The 21,188-nt window shown below is 46.7% G+C and overlaps 1 long non-coding RNA gene across 1 annotated transcript in view; it reads left to right on the top strand.

The window, feature by feature from the left end:
- Positions 1–6,323: 6,323 nt before the first annotated feature.
- Positions 6,324–21,188, top strand: part of LOC105469089 (uncharacterized) — a 41,407-nt gene continuing 26,542 nt past the window's right edge. Inside the window, exon 1 of the long non-coding RNA XR_011615984.1 lies at positions 6,324–6,863. This is a non-coding gene — a long non-coding RNA (uncharacterized lncRNA). The remainder of the gene's footprint in view (positions 6,864–21,188) is intronic.

The following is a 21,188-nucleotide window of genomic DNA, read 5'->3' as shown; positions in this document are numbered from 1 at the left end:
CCTCATACAATAAACTTCTTTCATCCCTTTCCAACAGGGTTACCCCAATGTCTTTCAACTCCTGTACTCAGGGTCTCTGAGTAATGGATACCCCTCCTCCGTGGGTTAACAAGTCCATCGCATTATTCTGTATCTTTGAGCTGAAGTTACATAACCATAACCATGCACCCCATATACAATAAAACGAATAAAGAGAGAGGAAAGAGAGGCAATGAGTTAAAATATTTCAGGCTACACACAACACAGGAAGTACAAGCAGAGGCTACAGCTCTCATTTTCTGCCCTAGAGAAGAGATCCTGGATGATGTTTAGGTTTCCCTCTTCCAGTTTCCATTCCAAGTCCATGCTCTGTCTTCAGCCAGTACCTCAGATGACTGGGGTGTGACCTACTAGCCATGACCCTATTCCTCCTTCCTAAGGGCATAGAGACCAAGGTGGCCCTGCCTATATGCATGATGGCAACAGTCTTCCTTTAACTCCCACCCTTGGAGGAGGAGGAGGACGCAGCTCCTGAGAGGACCACTTGAGTTTCATTCATAGCCGCCACCCTGGCCTGTCCCCCATGGTACAGCAGCATTTTCCCAGGACTAGGCACTGCAACCAGCCTTGTCAACCCACTTTTTTTTACCTAATGGCATGTGAAATTCTAAGTGGCCAGCCCACGTGTCCAGACTATTGCTATATCACTCTTTTTCTGTTCAGCATCTATATTCACTCTAATTCCCCAAATTTCACCTTTTTAAAAAATGTCTGCTTTAATGGAACAATTACTCATACAAACACTTTATATCCCCTTTCCAAAGGGAGCCACCCCAGTGGCCAGCTGCCTCAATGGTGCAACCTTTCTTTCCTGGGTACTAAAATCGCTAATCGGTGGAAGAAAAAGTTGAAGAGTGAGAGCCATTAAGTAAGATGGAAGTTGCACCGTCCCTACTTCCCCTTCCTCCAGACCTGTTTAGTCTGGCTGTGGGAGAAATAGCACCATGTGATGTTCCCTAGTTCAGAACAAACAGGCCTCTTAAAGGATGATAGTTCAGTCTCCTTAGGTATGATCGTCTCTCAGTCCTGAAATGAAATCTTCAATAAATCATGTCACAGCTGAATACAGATGACTGCTTCTGGGTGACAGGATCCATTGACAAGGGTATCACCCATTGCTTTCCCTCTTTCACCGTAAAGTGAATTCTGTGATCAGAAGCAATTTTATAGAGCATGCCATGATGATCTACAGGCAAGAGGTCAATTCCAAAGTCAGACATGAGCCCGTTTTAGTGAGAAGAAATCACTGCCCTTTCCGTAATGGAAGAGGTCCAAAGTCATCAGTCTGCAACGACGTGGCCCATGGTGTCCCTGGAGTCTGGTCAGTTGCGGGGTTCAGGGGTGGTCACTGATAAACCCTGTGCACACAGGGGCCAGGTCTGCCCTGATCATGGAAAGCCTAAGTGGTTGAATCCATCACAGTTCCTGTGTGTTGCCAGCACGGACTCTTCTGTTCATGAATCAGTTGAGGAAGCAATGATGTGCCTGGAAAAAGAAATCATCACACATAAGCAGATGGCCTGGTTCAACTAATTATTATTAGCTTTTGCCATATGGGTATTTTGGATGATGGTTTACTCAAAAAACAAACATTTTCAAATTTGGCCCATTCTGAGAAGTGAAGCCTTGTATGACTTCCCGCGCCTCTCCTCTGTCATTAAACCTCCAGTCATTCTTCTTTCAAGTTTGTGACCAGTTGAACAGAACCCCCCATCTACACTGCTCAGAAGTTGGTGTAGCTTCTTGCATCAAACTTTCTTTCCTTCCAAGCAAAGTGGACAGAGTTATGTGCTTCAAATTCTCCTCCCCAGGAGGTTCTCCCTCTCACCTGCTATCCTCACTGAACTATAACATTACAGTCACCTATTTAGAAGGTAGGGCCCCGGGCGCGGTGGCTCGCGCCTGTAATCCCAGCACTTAGGGAGGCCGAAGTAGGCGGATCACGAGGTCAGGAGATAGAGACCATCCTGGCTAACACGGTGAAACCCCTCTCTATTAAAAATACAAAAAACTAGCTGGGCATGGTGGCATGCACCTGTAGTCCCAGCTACGTGGGACTGAGGCAGGAGAATTGCTGGAACCCGGGAGGCAGAGGTTGCAGTGAGCTGAGATCATGCCACTGCACTCTAGCCTCGGTGACAGAGTGAGACTCCGTCTCAAAAAAAAAAAAAAAAAAAAAAAAAAGGTAGGTGACCATGTGGTGTGAAGCTATCTGTAAATGAGGCTCAGCAGTTTTTCCTCTCTTAGTCACTGGCTCTTGGGAAACCCCCCTTGAGGCCAGTGTTAGATTGATAAAGGGGTGAGGGGGAGGCACACAGGGAATGAACCACCTATGCATATAATGCACTTATGCCTTCAGTACCTGGTTATGGGCTATTCCCACATAAGCCATTTCCAGTTGGTAATGGGATTTTATGAGTGTGTCAGATGACTCAGTACATGATGGACAACTTGGGTTGCAAATGACATGTAATACATTAGGGATAATCACTTGGTGTCCAGTAGTCAGTCCAGTTCAGAAGTTACTCCCAGCTTCTCATGCCAACACAGTCAATCCCGAATCTCTGCAACGTATATCAACAACATCAGACCGGTGTAAAATGATATTCTTCCACCCATTTATTAAGCACCTTCAGTTAGGAAAATCTGAAATCACATTGGTTTCTAATCCTTATCCTTGCTGGTTTGAGCTTGCCATTTTCCTTCATTCTGAAGTGTTGAGATCTAACTGTCCATTCTGGAGACAGTCGAGGGTAATGCATGAGGAGAACTGGCTTGCTCTTGCAGTGAGACTGCAAAGGAGGCAAAGAAATGGTAGTGTCGTTAGGAAGGGCTTCAGAAGACTGGAGAAGAGGGTTTCCACTGACAAAGGAGGCTCTTTGAGGATTGGTGATTCAGAGAACTTCAGGTTTTCCAAATCCTCTCATTTGTCTCCATTTCGGTTCTCTGGGTCTTACCCCTTCCTGATCAATACTCCAAATTTCTTTAGCAAGGCCATGATTTTACCAGTGTAGAAATTTGGCCAGTCCTCTGGATCAAATTTTACCTTTGGTTTTCTCTTTTTGTTGTTGTTTTTTTCTTTTTGAGACAGAGTCTCGTTTTGTCACCCAGGATGGAGTGCAAGTGGCACGATCTCAGCTCACTGCAACCTCCGCCTCCCAGGTTCAAGCAATTCTTGTGCCTCAGCCTTCCCAGTAGCTGGGACTACAGGCATGCGCCACTATACCTGGCTAACTTTTGTATTTTTAGTAGGGACGGACTTTTACCATGTTGGCCAGGCTGGTCTCAAAGTCCTAGACTCAGGTGATCTGCCTGCCTCTGCCTCCCAAAGTGCTAGAATTACAGGCATGAGCCACGGTGCCTGGCCGTTATGTTTTCTCAGTTATATGGACTCAAGAGGGAAGAGGATATTTCAGAACTGTCTTAGGAAGCCCTTGGCTTGGTTTAAGTCTCTTCCTTCAGCTGATAACTCCGGACTTGAGCTTGCCAGTGTCTTTTTTTTTTTTTTTTTTTTGAGAAGGAGTCATGCTCTGTCGCCCAGGCTGGAGTACAGTGGCGTGATCTCGGCTCACTGCAAGCTCCCGGGTTCACACCATTCTCCTGCCTCAGCCTGTAATCCCAGCACTTTGGGAGGCCGACGTGGGCGGATCACAAGGTCAGGGGATCGAGACTATCCTGGCCAACATGGTGGAACCCCGTTTGTACCAAAAATACAAAAGTTAGCTGGCATGGTGACGTGCACCTGTAATCCCAGCTACTCGGGAGGCTGAGGCAGGAGAATCACTTGAACCCAGGAGGTGGAGGTTGCAGTGAGCTGAGATTGTGCCACTGCACTCCAGCCTGGCGACAGAGTGAGACTCTGTCACAAAATAAAGAAAAAAAAAAAAAAACAAAAACAGGACTGCCTGTTGGGCTTCATGGACTGTTTGATGGCAGAAACAACTCATTGGCTCTAGGCTTTGCTTTGAATGGACCCTTCTTCCAGGTGACTGGTATGATGAGAAGTAGAGAAGTGGGGGCAGGTGTCAGCGTCTGGATCTTCTCTGGGGTCCTAACAGAAGACATTTCCGTCATGCTGTGCTGAAGACGGGACCGGAAGGCCATTGCTCAGGTATTCACTCTACCAGACCGGGGGTTTTACACTCTCACCACTACCTTGAATCCCCGGTGAGGCAGATATTATTATCCTGTCTTTATCTGTGAGGACGGGAACGCAATGGCGGGGTGGGTTCTCGTTGGGCGTGGAGGCAGCAGGACGCAGAAATCGACCTCCCCCGCGCGACTTGCCTGTAGCTTTCAGCTTCGTGGCCCAACGCCCTGCACGCCTCTCCTCTCGGATAATTGGTGGTTGAATCTGTGCAAGTTGGAAGCAAATGAGAGCCCAGCGGCTGTTCTTTCCCATTCCTTTTAGATTGAGGCAAAGGGACAAATCTGCGATGTGAATTATACAGCTCCAGGAATTTTTATCAGCGCACCCCCCACCCGGTCCTGCCTGAGGGTCTTTCTGAGCCACAGGCGTCCCTTCCCAGGTCTTGTCCCCCGCCTTCTGCGAATGCCCTCGGATCACCCAGCAGGCAGGTGTGATCCGGATCCGCGCTGGGGCCAGGTGAGGCCGGGCTGCCTGCGCCGGTGCATGTTCCCGAGGCGCGACGCCCAGTCGGCGGGGCCTGTGGGCTGGACCTCCCCGGGGCGCCGGGCGTGGCGCCGGGAACAGGTCCCCAGGCTGCCCTGCAGGGCGGGCGGCGGGCGGCTGGTGGCTGTTTACCTGCGCGGGGCGGAGGTGAGACTCGCGGCGGTGCTGGGCTTTGCACGCAGGGGACGATGCGCCCCGGAGCGGGAGGGACGCAACGGGCGACCGCTGTTACCTCTCTTGGAGATACCAAGGCCAGTCGGACTCCCCGCTGGCCGTCTGTGGGTCGGCTGCCCCCAGTTTGTCCCTTTCCAGGGTGGATCCAGATTTTGGGGGCCGGAGGTGTATCCAACGTGGGGAGCACCCTTTGGGAAAAATAATACAGAAGTCCCAACACAAACTTAGGTGCAGGGCTTTTTTTGGAAGGGGGCCTGTGAGTGAGGGTCCCCGAAGCCCAGACTTCCTTGGCTTTTAGGTAACCTCACCTCTGAATCAGGGCAGGGAGGCCTGAGGTGCTTGGGGGTTTAGAGGCTTCCCAGACGCTGCAGGAACCCCATTTAGTTAATTCACTTTTCCTTCATCTTCCCACACACCCCAGCCCAGCAACTGGGAGAAGGGGTGGCGGTGTGTTCAGAGGCAGAAGGAACCCAGCCCACAATTGTGCTTCTCTCTCCTGCCCTGGGAAGAACTAAACCGTCGCTGTCCGTCTTCCAGCAGGATGCTGGGGGCTGGGCCTGGCCATCCAGGGCTGAGCAAAACAGTAACCCTGAACCTACCTCTGGATTCTCTCCCGCTCTCTGACCTTCTAACTCTCAACCCCGTGAAAGTGCCTGGACTCTGCCGGCGGCTTAAAAGGGAAAGGGTCCTGGGGAGCCATCATCTGTCCTCAGAGAGACGTCAGAGAGCCCCGATGGGGCTTCTGATGGAGCTGCTCAGGGGACCCCGGACCTTTGAGAATCCTCAGGGCTACTGCCCTCTGCCCCAAGACAGGGAAGATGTGCCTGAGTGGAAGAGCTGGAAGTGTCAGAGGCATGTGAACAAGAGCAACTCCATCTTAAATAGGAGCTGGGTAAAACGAGGCTGAAACTTACTGGACTGCATATCCAGACAGTTAAGGCATTCTAAGTCACAGGATGAGATACGAGGTCAGCACACAATATAGGTCATAAAGACTGGTTGCAGTAAAGGAGCCAGCCAAAATCCACCAAAACTAAAATAGTGACGAGAGTGGCCTCTGGTTGTTGTCACTGCTACACTCCCACCAGCGCCATGACAGTTTACAAATGCCATGGCAACGTCAGGAAGTTACCCTATATGGTCTAAAATGGAAGGCGTGAATAATCCACCCCTTGTTTAGCATATCATCAAGAAATAACCATAAAAATAGGTGACCAGCAGCCCTCGGGGCTGCTCTGTGGAGTAGCCATTCTTTTATTCCTTTGCTTTCTTTTTTTTTTTTTTTTTTTTTTTTTTGAGACGGATGTCACCCGGGCTGGAGTGCAGTGGCCGGATCTCAGCTCACTGCAAGCTCCGCCTCCCGGGTTCACGCCGTTCTCCTGCCTCAGCCTCCCGAGTAGCTGGGACTACAGGCGCCCGCCACCTCGCCCGGCTAGCTTTTTTTGTATTTTTTAGTAGAGACGGGGTTTCGCCGTGTTAGCCAGGATGGTCTCGATCTCCTGACCTTGTGATCCGCCCGTCTCAGCCTCCCAAAGTGCTGGGATTACAGGCTTGAGCCACCGCGGCAGGCTTCCTTTGCTTTCTTAATAAACTTGCTTTCACTTTGCACTGCGGACTTGCCTTGAATTCTTTCTTGTGCAAGATCCAAGAACGCTCTCTGGGGTCTGGATTAGGACCCTTTTCCTGTAACAGAGGAGCAACTGGTTTGTGTGGGCCCAAGGAAAGGTGTTTGATTGGTTGCAGAGGGTGAACCTCTGGACCTGTATCCCAGCATCCTCACCGCCCGTGGTCCTCCCCCAAATTAAAAGATCAGTTTGGAAATCATGCGGGGCCTTTTCTGATATAGTCTCCACTCTCTGGTGCACGATGAACCACAATAATACATTTCTCACTGGCCTCCCTCCTCCTGGCAGGGAGTAAGCAGATCCAGCCTGTTTGGACGTGGTGAGGACCCAGCCCTGGGGTTTAAGGCCAAGCTGGCATCTCCCTTCACTGATTACAAGAGCCATTGTTACAGGTGGGTCTTTGTTCTTAAAGCTCCCAAAATGGTGGCGAGCCACTCCCAAGATGGTAGCGAACCACTCCCATGATGGGGTGGGCAGCTCCCAAGATGGTGGCAAGCCTTTTGTTCTCTGACCTGAGGTTCTTGGCCTCACTGATTCCAAGGAATGGAAACTTGGGCCATGCGGTGAGTGTTATAGCTCTATTAGAAGCCGTGGGGTCATGGAAGAGAACCATGGAACCCAGTGACCAGTGTTCAGCTTGATTAGGATGAACCTGGGCACTTAGCCACACAGGAACAATGGCGAGCCTCTAGCCCGGACGGGAGTGGCGATGGGTGCCTCACTGGATCAGAAGCATAGTGGACACCCTGCCAGATCCGGAGGGGTAGAAGTCAGCAGACGGCTGGCAAACAGCAATGGAGGACAGCAAGTGAAAGCTCAGCTCGAACCGTAAGAAACACAGACCAGAAGAGTGTGCAGTTGCAAGATTTAATAGCATGAAAACAGAGCTCCCATACAATGGGAGGGGACCCAAAGGGGGTTGCCACTCCCTGCTCGAATGGCTGGGTTTGTATCCCGATCATTGTCCCTCCCACTGTGCTCTCAGGCAAAATATGATTTGACTATTTCTTTACCCTGCTTTTAGCCTAATTTGTATTTTAGTGAGCCCTCTTTACTACCTGATTGGTCGGGTGTGACCTGAGTTACAAGCCCCGTGTTTAAAGGTGGGTGTGGTCACCTTCCCCAGCTAGGCTTAGGAATTCTTAGTCGGCCTAGGAAATCCAGCTAGTCCTGTCTCTCACCATGACCTCCAAGAAGCCCAGGATGCATCAGGGAAAAGTGGAAACGTGGGGCAAGCCTGGGGAACATGCAAAGAGGGGAGGCCCGTAGCCAAATCTTGGGTTCCACTTTGTGGTTGTGCAGGAAGGAGGTCGGAGGTGTACCCTTTCTCTGACCTTTGCCTTTTAGGGTCGGGTTCAATGTGCACTTGAGTTTGCAGACTGCCTTTGTCCCCACCATGCCCTGGAGTGTGTCCCATGGAAAACAATAGTGAACTGATTTTTTTTTGAGACAGAGCCTTGCTCTGTCATCCAGGCTAGAGTGCAGTGGTGCAATCTCGGCTTACTGCAAACTCTGCCTCCCGGGTTCACACCATTCTCCTGCCTCAGCCTCCCGAGTAGCTGGGACTACAGGCACCCGCCAACACACCTGGCTAATTTTTTGTATTTTTAGTAGAGACGTGGTTTCACCATGTTAGCCAGGATGGTCTCAATCTCCTGACCTCGTGATCCGCCCACCTCAGCCTCCCGAAGTGCTGGGATTACAGGTGTGAGCCACCGCGCCCGGCTGAACTGATTTAAGATTAGTAAAATTTAAACTTGTTCAAAAACTTTGTCTTCAGCTAGAACCAGCTCCCTTTCTGCTGTTTCAGTGAAAATACTTACCGAACTTATTATGTGAAATTATAGAAATGTAAAGTTTTTGGCCAGGAGTGGTGGCTCACGCCTATAATCCCAGCATTTTGGAAGGCCAAGGCGGGTGGATCTCATGAAGCCAGGAGTTCCTGACCAGCCTGGCCAACATGGTGAACCCCCGTCTCTACTAAAAACACAATAAAATCAGCCGGGTGTGGTGTTGCGCACCTGTAGTCACAGCTGCTTGGGAGGCCAGAGTGGGAGGCAGGAGAATCGCTTGAACCCGGGAGGCAGAGGTTGCAATAAGCCAAGATTACACCAGAGTACTCCAGCCTGGACAACACAGCGAGACTCTGTCTCAAAAAAATATAAAAAATAAAAAAATGTAAATTTTTGCAGTTCCTAACAAGCCTGTAACACAGGTTAAAAAACAAAGGACTGCTCTTGAATAGATAATGTATGAGTCTGTACATTTCTTCCATGTGAACATTGATCATACTTGGTAACTTGGTGGGAGATGGTCGTTGTATTCATTTTCTATTTGTGTGTGACAAACCACCACGAATTCAGCAGATTAAAACAACACGTGAGTATTTCAGTTTCTCTCAGTTAGAAATCTGGACACAGTTTTAACTGGGCCTCTGTTCAGGGTCTCACAAGCTGTAATCAAGGTGTTGGCCTAACTATAGTCTCCTCCAGTGGCTCGAGTGGGGAGGCATCTGCTCCCAAACTCACTCCCGTTGCTGGCAGTATTCAGTTCTGGCAGGTTTGGGACTAGGGACCCTGCTTCTTGCTGGCTGCCAGCTGGAGGCTTCCTTCAGCTCCTAGGGACATGGGTTTTTCCCAGCATGGCTGCTTACTGATCAAACCAGCAAGGAGAGCCCCTCGACTGAGTCAGCTAGCAAGTGAGGGTCTTATGTAATATAGCGTAAGCATGGGCATGACATCCCATCACTTCTGCCATAGTCTGTTGGCTCAAGAGTGGCTTCCATAGGTGCATGGGCCTCTTTTTCATCCACTAGGGTAAGCATGACACAGCAAACTACATGCAGTGATGTGATTTTATTCTCTCTTTTACATATTTCTACACTTCAAAGTGGTACAATGAATGGATGAAAGAGATGTGTGAGCAGGGAAGGTACTGGAATCAAGGATACCCGTCTGGACAGATGGGCTGTTCTGGATGAGCCCTGGGAATCCTGGCCTTTTTGCCCTCTTCTTCCCTGCGGGGTTACCACGGACCCATCTCCCAGAACTATGGGTCAGGGCTGCAGCCAACTCTTGGTTCCTTCAAGGGCCTGAGGAATGGCATCCGCAGGTCCACTCTGTGTGCCCTTCTCTCTCCCACCCTGTCTGCTCTCGTCAGCACAGTGGGGCTGGGCACAAAGAAGCTTCAGATCAACTTACCGTTTCCACATCGATACCAATTGAGAGGTGGCAGAGATGCCTTCATTTTGGTCACTACCTTTAATTTGGTTCAGGAACTTTTTGCAAATCAACTCCCCACAGGACCTATTCTGTGACAATGGCTCTGAAAGCCTCAGTCATTGCTTGTTCTTTGCAAGAAAATATGGGACGGAAAGGCAATAGGAGACACGGGGGAAACAGTAACCAAAAGCCAGGATCCCACTACGATGTCTACTAGAGGATATGGACCTACATGTCCCCCAAGGCTTTCAAATCTAAATATATACATAAATACTGACATATACATTTGTATGTGTGTACATATCATTGTATATACATGTGTATAATTTATATATACATTAAAATATGCTCTATATTAAAAATATATATACATATATACATTATATGTATATATTAAAATAATATTTTATTATACATATATACATTATATGTATATATTAAAAATATAAAATATATAATTGTACATATACATTACATATACATTATATATAATATATACTTTCTATATTAAAATATATAATTATACATATACTTTATACATATAATTATATATTATATATTATAATATATAATTATATATACTTTATATATTATATATTGTAATTATATAATCATAATATAATAATTATATAAATATAATTATAATTATATAAAATATATAATTATAATATATATAAATTATATATATATAATTTATATATATATTATATTTAATATATATTATAATTATATATATATATAAATTATATATAAATTATATATTATAATTATATCATACATTTAATATATAATTATATAATTATACATATACTTTATATATTGAAATATATGTATAATTATATAATATATTTTAATATATAATTATATATATTATATTTATATTATATATTTATATAGTATATTTATATTATATATTTATATATTACATTATAAATTTATATTTTATATACTATATTATATATAATTACATATATTATAATTATATATTGTATATTATATAATATGTATTATATGTTAAAATATAAAATATATTAAAATATATAAATGTTATTCATGTATATGTATAAATACACACACATACTACCTATTCAAAACTTACAGTAAAACAACAACAACAATCTTCTAAGTCAAAATTAAGCCTTAGTTTTCTTGCTTTGGGACCCAAACTTTACTAATAAGGGCGATATTGACAGAATAGACTTTTAAATCCTCTGGTAGAGATTAAAATGGATTGTGCCCTGGAAACTACCAAGGTTCACGAACCCCTGTCATCCGCCTTCCTAAGCTGTTTCCTTCCCCAGTGGGTTATGCCTGCTTGGGAGGAGGGGTGATGTAGGAGTGTGTGTTTGTTTAGTGTGGAATTCTTGGCAAACCTATCATGCTGGCAGGTGCTGAAAAGTAAAATCCTCTTTTTCCAATCCAGAAAAACTCCGATGCCAGCATGCCCATTTCCCATCATCGTCCTCACAGCTCCACCAGGCAAAGGGCCATCCCTCTTAGTCCTCAGGAAACAGTGGTGGTATCTGGCTGGGTGATAGTGCTCGCAAGGTTAAAAGGAGGGTCAGGTTTGGGTGTCTTCCTCTGTGGGCTCTGTCACTGAAGATTCATTTCCCAACTGCAAAAGACAAGAATGAAAACAGGGAGATGGTTCAGCCTCCTTCTGAGGCTCAGGGTTAAGGTAGAAGAGGCGGGCTGAGGAAGCAGGAGGGAGGGGAGGTAGCGGGCATGCAGCTTGGCACCCTGGGCATCCCTGTGGTGGTGTGCTGCCACGTGCCTGAATGGGCAAGCGGCATGGCGCAGGGAAAAGGCAAGATTCCTCAGGGGTGCGTCCTGAGAATTCGGGGAACTCAGTGTGCATCTGCATAAGAGATGACAATGCCGATAGCGTGCAGATTGTGATCAGCCTTGGCAGGGAGCTGCAGGCAGGGCTTTGTGGTTTGGAAAGGTGCAGCAAACAGGTAGGGCACAAGGCGCCCTCAGAAACACACCCTTCTCTGCCCAGGGCTGCCACCATCACCCACACCCAGCTTCCTCCCACCGTGAGCTCAGCTTCCATTTCCTGCCTCCTTTGACTGGTCAGGGAGGCTGGTGCCACCCATTTTGGGCCCTGAGAATATTACCCGTAGCACCTGGTGCCCAGCTTTTTGCGGGCCCACTGACTTCCTGTGTTGCCCATGGCCCGTAGATTGGTCACCATCATTATCCACTTAGATTTTCTTGGCAGGTGTAGAAAGGAATTGAGCCAGCCCGGGGTGTTCGATGCTGAAATCAGTTGAGAAGTAGGTTACAATCTTGCCAATCAGAAGGAAAGAACATCTCTGCAGGTGGATGTGTCTGTTACAATTCAGGTATTGAACTGGTGGTTTTGATATTACCTCTCTAATCTTAATCTCAAGCAACACAACCTGCTAAGAACCAAAATAGCCAGAGGAAAAGATTAAGTAGATAACATTAGCTTGAACAATGCACCAGCTAAAAATGGAATTACGGCTCTCTCAAATAGCATACAAAAGTAATAAAAATATCCTTGAAGTTTTTGGGGATGCTTTACCTTAGGGTACCAGGTGATTAAAAGAGATTGTTGCCAGCCATTATACCTGACCAGTTTGTCCTTTTGTTTTTATTTTTTATTTTTTTGAGACAGAGTCTTGCTTTGTCACCCAGGCTGGAGTGCAGTGGCGTGATTTTTGGCTCATAGCAACCTCAGCCTCTGAGGTTCAAGCGATTCTCCTGCCTCAGCCTCCCAAGTAGGTGAGACTACAGGTGCGCACCACCATGCCTGGCTAATTTTTGTGTTTTTAGTAAAGACGGGGTTTCGCCATGTTGGCCAGACTGGTCTCAAACTCCCGACCTCAGGTAATCCGCCCACCTCGGCCTCCCAAAGCGCTGGGATTACAGGTGAGAGACACTGAGCTATGTTTAGGGATAGTCAGCCTCCCGTCTGATCACTAACTTTGTTAGACATGTCTGATACTACAGCAGATATATTTTGAGAGTAATTGTCACTAGGTTTTGCTCTGGAATCCTAATAAAACGGTGAGGGCCAGCCTGGGCAACAGAGTGAGACCCCATCTCAAAAACAAGAACCAAAAACCAGCGAGTGGTTTATTGTCTGACACCCACAGGAGCCTCCTCACCTTCTTACTGTCTGGTTACGAAAAGCAAAACCAAATCTGTTCTAGCCACTATAATTTCAAAGCGAGGCCAGATCTGATCATTTGTTTTGCAAGGCATGCATAAGTTTGTTCACTTCCTGATTTATTCTTTATTCTGTCTTGATCTTTAAAATGTGCTTTTGTTCAACCTTACATCATGGAGAATTTCAAACCTATGCTCAAGCAAACAGAATGGTGTCATGAGCCCTCATGTCCCCATCACATAGTCCAATAACCGTCAACCCTTGGCCAGTCCTGCCCTCTTCACCTGCCTCCTCCTCCTTGTTATTAAAAACAAACAAACAGGCTGGGTGCGGTGGCTCACAGCTGTAATCCCAGCACTTTGAGAGGCCGAGGCGGGCAGATCACTTGATGTCAGGAGTTCAAAACCAGCCTGGCCAACATGGTGAAACCCCCTCTCTACTAAAAATACAAAAATTAGCCGGGTGTGGTGGCACAGGCCTGTAATCCCAGCTACTCAGGAGGCTGAGGCAGGATAATCGCTTGAACCTGGGAGGCAGAGGTTGCAGTGAGCTGAGATAGTGCTACTGTACTCCAGCCTGGGCGACAAAACGAGACTCCATCTCCCCCAAAAATTAAAACAAATAAACAGACATCTTGTCATTTTATTCATAAACAGGTTAGTATGTATCTTGAGAAGGAATGGCATTCTTTTTTATGTGACTCCAGTACCATTATCACTCCAAAAAAAGTGACACTATATAATTTACTATGTAACTATAATTTACTGTATACATTTACTATAATTTACTCTATAACTATAATTTATAGAATTTATATATTGCATGTATTTTATTGCTTTCCTTTAAGTTAAACAGTGACCTTTGGCCAAAAACAACAGAATCTTACTTGATATTATTTGGCTCAAGTATCTTGTATTTCTAAGGAAACGTGTGCTTTTCTGAAAACTCATTCCCTAGCTCATTTCATGCCCATAACTAGGCTTGTGAGGAAGCCTAGGGAATGAGACTGAGGGAGCATGGCTGAATCAGCACTAATTGTAGCTCTGAACTTGCCTTGCCCCAGTAGCCGAGACAGATGGTGCCAGTGACCCCCCCCCAGGGGACTGCAGACTTTGAACACACACTCGTCTTCCGTCGCCTCCCTCTGTGTCGAGTGCCAGGGTCAGTCCAGGTGCCTGCAGAGGAACGGCTGTTTGCCTGAGGAAGACACTTGTGATATTCCTGGCCTGGTGACTGGCAGTCATGTGGTGGGAGGGCGGAGGCAGGGAGGGGGTGACCGGACAGAAAAGGACAGACCAGTGTGGTTTGCAGGATGCACCAAGAACTGCACACAGTAACATGGGCAGCCTCCACGGAGGCCTCTTCCAGGTTCTTTTTGGTCACAAAATCCCCTAGCTTCTGTAAAGCCTGCCACCTTGCTGGCTACGAAGGAGGGGGCGACGCTTTCCAGGCGACGTCTGATTTGGGAATTCATACTTCCAGTCTCCCTCATCCCTGGCCCGTCCCGTAAGCTGTCGGGCACGTGAGCCAAGGGTGTGCACTGCACAGGTCTGGTGTGCATGGTGTTTACTAAAGCCACCATCAGAAGAGCCCGTTCCCAATACGGGAAAGATTTTTCCTAATGCAAGGCTGTCCTGGGGTTGTTTTTATGAAAATGATGTGTTGGAGTCTCAGCAACCCCTTTACTGGCTCTGGTTGGCTTCTGGGAATGAGAGCTCAGTCGCCCCCTTGCACGGGTCCCCACCCCGGCTTTTAGAAGGCTGACTGACACATTGCGTGTCAGTTAATGCTGCCTGCTGGAAGCCTGGGGCTTTGCCGGGGAGTGTGGATCATAACTTGCATTGTGTGCATCAAGGGCCCTGACAAGTGCTGATGGATTTGGCTTCCTTGTGGCTCCTGAGCCCTGGGCGGGGACAAAGGGGAGCATTGTTTGGCAGGGCAGGCCTCTGCCTGCGAACCCACTCATTTGCCTGACGGTGGAGACAGGTGTATCACACGCTCAGCATGCCAGAGCTATGCTGGATGATCAAGATCTAAGTTTTGTTCCCCAGGGCCAGGCTTAGAGAAGCAGACATGGCCCAAGGAATGGCCCGTGGTCATTCTTCTCCCTGAAACCAGCCCCTGACTTTTCTTTTCTCGGTTTGCTCTTCTGAGCTCTGGTCCTAAAATGAGATCTTGTTAGGGAAAGAAAATGATTCTGCCCCAACTGCCTGTCCTTTGTAGCTCAGGAGGGCTGGCAGGATGCTGGGCACCCTCGCTGGGGAAGGTAAATGGGGACCACTGTTGTGCCAAGGCTGTGCGGTCATCTCCTTTTTGTGCTCCATGGTGGCCCCTGCAGAAACCATTTCATGACCCTTCCAGCCTGACGCAGCCCAGTCGGGGGAATTGCATGGGTGGATAATTTTCTTGCACCTCCTAGTTTATTGCTATAGGTGCTCCAAACTATTATCATCACTTTTTTTTTTTTTTTTTTTTTTTTGAGACAGAGTCTCGCTCTGTCGCCCAGGCTGGAGTGCAGTGGCGCGATCTCGGCTCACTGCAAGCTCCGCCTCCCGGGTTCACGCCATTCTCCTGCCTCAGCCTCCCGAGTAGCTGGGACTACAGGCGCCCACAACCGCGCCCGGCTAATTTTTTGTATTTTTAGTAGAGACGGGGTTTCACCGTGGTCTCGATCTCCTGACCTTGTGATCCGCCCGCCTCGGCCTCCCAAAGTGCTGGGATTACAGGCGTGAGCCACCGCGCCCAGCTTATCATCACTTTTGAATTAAACATTGATTTTCATTCAGCATAATAACAGATGAATGAAGCTTAGTAAGTCAAATGGCATGAAAACTATTTTTGAAGGAAGTCAGCCATGCTCTGTCCTCTATGTCCCCAACTCTGAATCTGCTCCCTGGGGGCACCTCTTTAAATTCTGATTTAGATGTTTCTCTTGATATTTACCTCCTACTTCCCAATACCATACTCGTCCTGGAATTTCTCCTTGTTTTGGTTTTAAACATTATCTATTGAATTCTTACCTTAAAACGTGGAAGTTTCCTTAGGTTTACATTGGGCTTCATGGAACTCAAGCCTCGCTAAAGCGGCTTAACCACGTAAGGGTAGGTTTCTCTCGTGTAACTTGAAGTACAGCAGAGGTTCAGTCTGGGTTTGGGGAAATGACTCTGTGGTACCACTGGGGACCCCTGCCTCCTCCCATCTTTCTACTCCATAATCCTTAGCATGTGTGCCTGCCTAAGTTCACACTTCCCTTCACACTAAATTAAATGACCCAGATCAGGGGCTGTGGCTCATTGCCTATAATCCCAGCATTTTGGGAGGCTAAGACAGGTGGATTGCTTGAACTCACAAGTTCAAGATTAGCCTGGGCACCGAACCCCCATCTCTACAAAAAATACAAAAATTAGTGGGGCCTGGTGGTGGGTGCCTGTAGTCCCAGCTACTTGGGAGACTGAGGTGGGAGGATGTCTCAAGCCCAGAAGGCAGAGGTTGCAATGAGTCAAGATGGCACCACTGCACTCCAGCCTGGGCAATAGAGCCAGACTTTGTCTCAAATAAAAAAAGTAAAATGACCCAGATTTTATACAATGCTGCAACTATGTCTACTATGCCCTGTATAGTAGATAGTAGGCAGAATAAGGGTCTCCTAAAAATGTCTATGTCCCGGGCAGATATGATTCTTCATCCTTGTAATCCCAGCAGCACTTTAGGAGGCCAAAGTGGGAGGATTGCTTGAGACCAGGAGTTTAAGGCAGCAGCTGAGCTACGATTGCATTACTGCATTCCAGCCTGGGTGACAGAGCGAGACCCCATCTCTATTAAAAATAAAAATAAAAAAAGATATCTGTGTCCTAATCCTCAAAACCTGTGATTGTCTTATGTTACATGGCAAAAGGGATTCAAGTTTGCAAATGGAATTAAGGTTGCTTACCAGCTGATCTTGAGATGGAGAGGTGACCCAGGATCTTCCCAATGGACAGATGTAATCACAAGTATCCTTGTAAATGGACAAAGATGGCAGAAGAGTGTCAGAGTCATACAAGGTGTGAAAGACTCAACTGGCCATTGTAAGCTTTGAAGACAGAGGAAGGAGCCATGAGTCAAGGAAAATAGATGGTCTCTAGAAGCTGGAAGAGATGAAAAAACAAATTCTCCCCGGAACCTCCAGAAAAGCACTTGGCACTGCCAAGGACACCTTGATTTTAGCCCAGTGAGATCCACTTCAGACTTCTGACCTCCAAAACTGTAAGATAATACATTTGCTTTGTTTTAAACCACTCTTCATGGTTTTTTATTACAACACCAATAGGAAACTAATGCACCAACCTAAAAACTATATTTCCCAGCCCATTGCAGCTAGAGCGTGGCACAATTCTGGACAATGAGACAAAAGCAGTAGGCTGCTGACAATCTTTCTAAGAAAGTTTTGTTTTTCTGAGGTAGGTGCTATTCTTTTCTCATTTGCTGCATTCTTCTTCCTGCCTGGAATACAGATGAAAAGCTAGAGATGGGACAGCCACCATAGCACCATGAGGCAAGCATGAGGGTGGAATCTGTACACCAGCTCTGGTAAGACAAGACAGACAGTCAGCACTGGGCACATTAGGACATCACGGAACTGTTGTATCATGACTGCTCCCACTGGACTTTTGTATTTGAGCACAATAAATGTCTCTTTGCTTACGAATCTGTTTTATGCCACCCTAGGCAATCCCTGAATGAAATACTCTGCTACCAGGCTCTCCCAAATCTTCCTTTTTTTTGATTTACTCCCTCATTCTGATGGAGCACATCCTTCCATAGCTTTCTGGGGAAGGAATTTTTTTGAGAACTTGCATATCCTCAAATGTTTCTGTCACACTTGATTGACAGTTTGTTTGCTATAGAAGTCTAGGTGGAAAATCACTTTATCTTAGAAATTTTATATTATTGCTCCATTACCTTTTCATCTTTTTTTTTTTTTTGAGACGGAATCTCACTCTGTCTCCCAGGTTGGAGTGCAGTGGCACGATCTCAGCTCACTGCAAGCTCCACCTCCCAGGTTCATGCCATTCTCCTGCCTCAGCCTCCGAGTAGCTGGGACTACAAGCACTCACCACTGCACCCGGCTAATTTTTTGAAGTTTTTAGTAGAGACAGGGTTTCACTGTGTTAGCCAGGATGGTCTTGATCTCCTGACCTCGTGATCCGCCCGCCTTGGCCTCCCAAAGTGCTGAGATTACAGGCGTGAGCCACTGCGCCTGGCCCACCTTCTCATCTTATGTGTTGTTATTAAATTGTTCAGTACTCTTCAGATTCCTTTTCTTTTGTATATGAAATTTCTCTCTCTCTCCTTCCCTCTCTCTCCTTTCCTCACCTCCTACTTCTCTCCTTTGAAGGTTATTTTTTGTCTAATGTGCTGAAATTTCATGACACAGGGTCTTGATATGGGTCTATTTTCATTCATTGAACTGGGCCCCTGATCATCCATTTCAATATGGAAACTCATGTTCACTTTCTTATTTCAAATTTCCTTTCCTCAATTGTTCTCTGTTCTTCTTTTGGAATTCTTATTTGTTGGATCTTGGAATCCCTGGTTTGATCTTCTTTTTCATCATTCTGTCTTATTGTTTCTTTTAGTGAGGAATAAGAGAAACTTAGTAATTTTTAAAAGCTCTAGTTTCCATAAAATTCCATCTTGTGGCCTTCTGTTCTTATTTCTTGAAGGCAATGCTTTCTTCTATCTATCCAGGGATAATAATGAAAGGAGGTCATCATTTTTGTTTTTGTTTTCTTTTGCTCCCTATTTTCTCCAGGTTTCTTTCTCCTCCCCTGCTCCCACCACCCCCCACCCCCACCCCACCCCACACTATTTTCTTATTTTAGTCTCTGTCTTTCCTACTGGGAATTTTCTCCAACTGCCTGATGATGCTTGCCTCATTGAATGCTCTGGATGTAGGGGTGGAGGGAGATGGGACCAGACAGCTGGTAAATCTCGCTGTAGGGCACTTAGCCAGAGAGAGACTCCACTTTTCACTGGAGACTCTTAAATATCACTATCTTTAGGGCTTTCTCTTGGGATGATCTATCTTACCACAGAGGAATCCAGACGATGCTCATGGGTGGACTGTAAGTTGGTCTCTAACATTTGGAGAGCAAACTAGGTGAAGGGGCATGTTGACATTTCTTTAGTACCCCTGTCTTCTGGTCCTTGTGCTGCCCCTGCCCTATGCAGTCCCCACATCTGGAGCCTCCCTGGTTCTGTTTTGTCTCCTGTTGTGGCAGAGGAGGAATTGCCTGGTGCATAGGGCAGGGGTGTGCTGGGGATCCGGGAGCTCCGGTAGCTTGGTACAGTCTCTCAAGGAAGCCTGCTGTTCCCTGCCCCATTGCACACACTGCCTTGGGAGACAACAGGTGACTCCATCCAATTCCTTACCTCCTGGTGTGTCAAGGTGTGGGTGGGCTACCTTGCATGGCCTCTTCCTCTGTAGTCAGTTGTGCTTCGACTTTTTTTAATCAGCTAAATCAGTTGCTGACTTTTTTCTTTTTCTTTTTTTTTTTCAGGCAGTTTTTATGGTTTTATTTAAACACAAATAAGATACGCACGTGAGCTGTCTATTCATGTTCCTCGCTGTGCAGTCTGGCACTGGGGCTGGTGGCTCTGAGAGCAGCTGGGCTGCTCTTTCCATGATGGCTTTGCCATTTTTGGAGGAAACATTGTGAGCCACCTCAGCACAGTAAGATTTGTTGCACATTGGCAGCACTTCTAACTCCTTGAACTATCTATGAACCCTGTTGTCAGTACCTCTGGGTTTCTGCCATTTACACTTAATTTTGACATATGGATCTGACTGGTGCCAAATGAACTTCTTGGTTCTGTTTTTGATGACCCTGGGCTTCAGGAGGGGTCTGAGGGGGCCACGACGCCGAGTAGGAGACGGCTGCCACCTCCGTAGGCAGCGCCGAGGAAGAGAGAGCTGCTGACTTTCAAAACCCTCTCATGTCCTCTCCTCTCTCATTCTCTTTGTCTTTCTGACTTTTTTTATCTTTTAATTTTGTTTAGTATCATTTCAGGGGCCTAGGGAAGGAGTGGAAAGAATCATGTTGTATTAGGCCATTCAAATGTTGCTATAAGGAAATATCTGAGATTGTGTAATTTATAAAGAAAAGAGTCAGGCCAGGCGCGGTGGCTCACGCCTGTAATCCCAGCACTTTGGGAGGCCGAGGCGGGCGGATCACGAGGTCAGGAGATCAAGACCATCCTGGCTAACCCGGTGAAACCCCGTCTCTACTAAAAATACAAAAAAATCAGCCAGGCGCAATGGCAGGCGCCTGTAGTCCCAGCTACTTGGGAGGCTGGGGCAGGAGAATGGCGTGAACCCAGGAGGCAGAGCTTGCAGTGAGCCGAGATCGTGCCACTGCACTCCAGCCTGGGCAACAGAGTGAGACTCTGTCTCAAGAAAAGAAAAAAAAAAAATGAAGAAAAAAAAAAAAAGAGATTTAATTGGCTCACGGTTCTGCAAGCTGTACATGAAGTGTGGTGCTGGCATTTACTCGGCTTCTGGGGAGGCCTCAGGAAGTTTACAATCGTGGCAGAAAGATAAGGGGAGCAGTCACATCACATGGCCAGAGCAGGAGCAAGAGAGCGCGGGTCGGGGGGATGCTGCACTTAAACGACCAGATCTCATGAGAACTCACTCACTATCATGAGGACAGTACCAAGGGAGAGAGTGCTAGACCATTCATGAGAAATCCACCCCCATGATTCAATCACTTCCCACCAGGCCCCACCCTCGACACTGGGGAATTACAATTTAATATGAGATTGGAGTGGGGGCACACATGCATACTTCATCTACCATGTTGAACTGGAAGCCTTCCTGATCTTTAATTACCTGTTATTCCAGTAACACTCCAGTAACCCAGGCCCAACAAATCCCTATATTTCACAGGTAGAAACTGAAGCCTTGTAATATTTAAGTAGCTACTGACACATAACAAATATTTGGTTGATTACTCTGGGTCCACAAATATTAATTATTGTATCTTATGTGTCATATGCAGGAGATATAAAAATAAGTAAGGCAAAGTTGCTGCTCTTAGGTAAAGAACAAGGAGTGTGAGTGAATTATGGAGTGCATTATCTTGTGTATTCCTCAAATAAAGTTTTCAAAGAGGTTAGATAAGTTTAAAGCCATGAGAAAACTCTTCTGAGTTTCCCCCTAAAAGTGACGGTGGTCTGGAATTTAAACTCAGGTCTGGGTGACTCCACAGCCAATGTGAACCATGCTGCTTTTATTGCACTGACTCTTTCCAGACCTGACAGCTCATGACTCAGCTCAGAGTCTTCACATTTAGCCTTTGATGTCTCTGCCTCCT

The sequence above is a fragment of the Macaca nemestrina genome, chromosome 17, assembly GCF_043159975.1.
Source record: "Macaca nemestrina isolate mMacNem1 chromosome 17, mMacNem.hap1, whole genome shotgun sequence".
Taxonomy (NCBI): Eukaryota; Metazoa; Chordata; class Mammalia; order Primates; family Cercopithecidae; genus Macaca; species Macaca nemestrina.
This window is presented reverse-complemented; position numbering and strand designations above follow the sequence as displayed.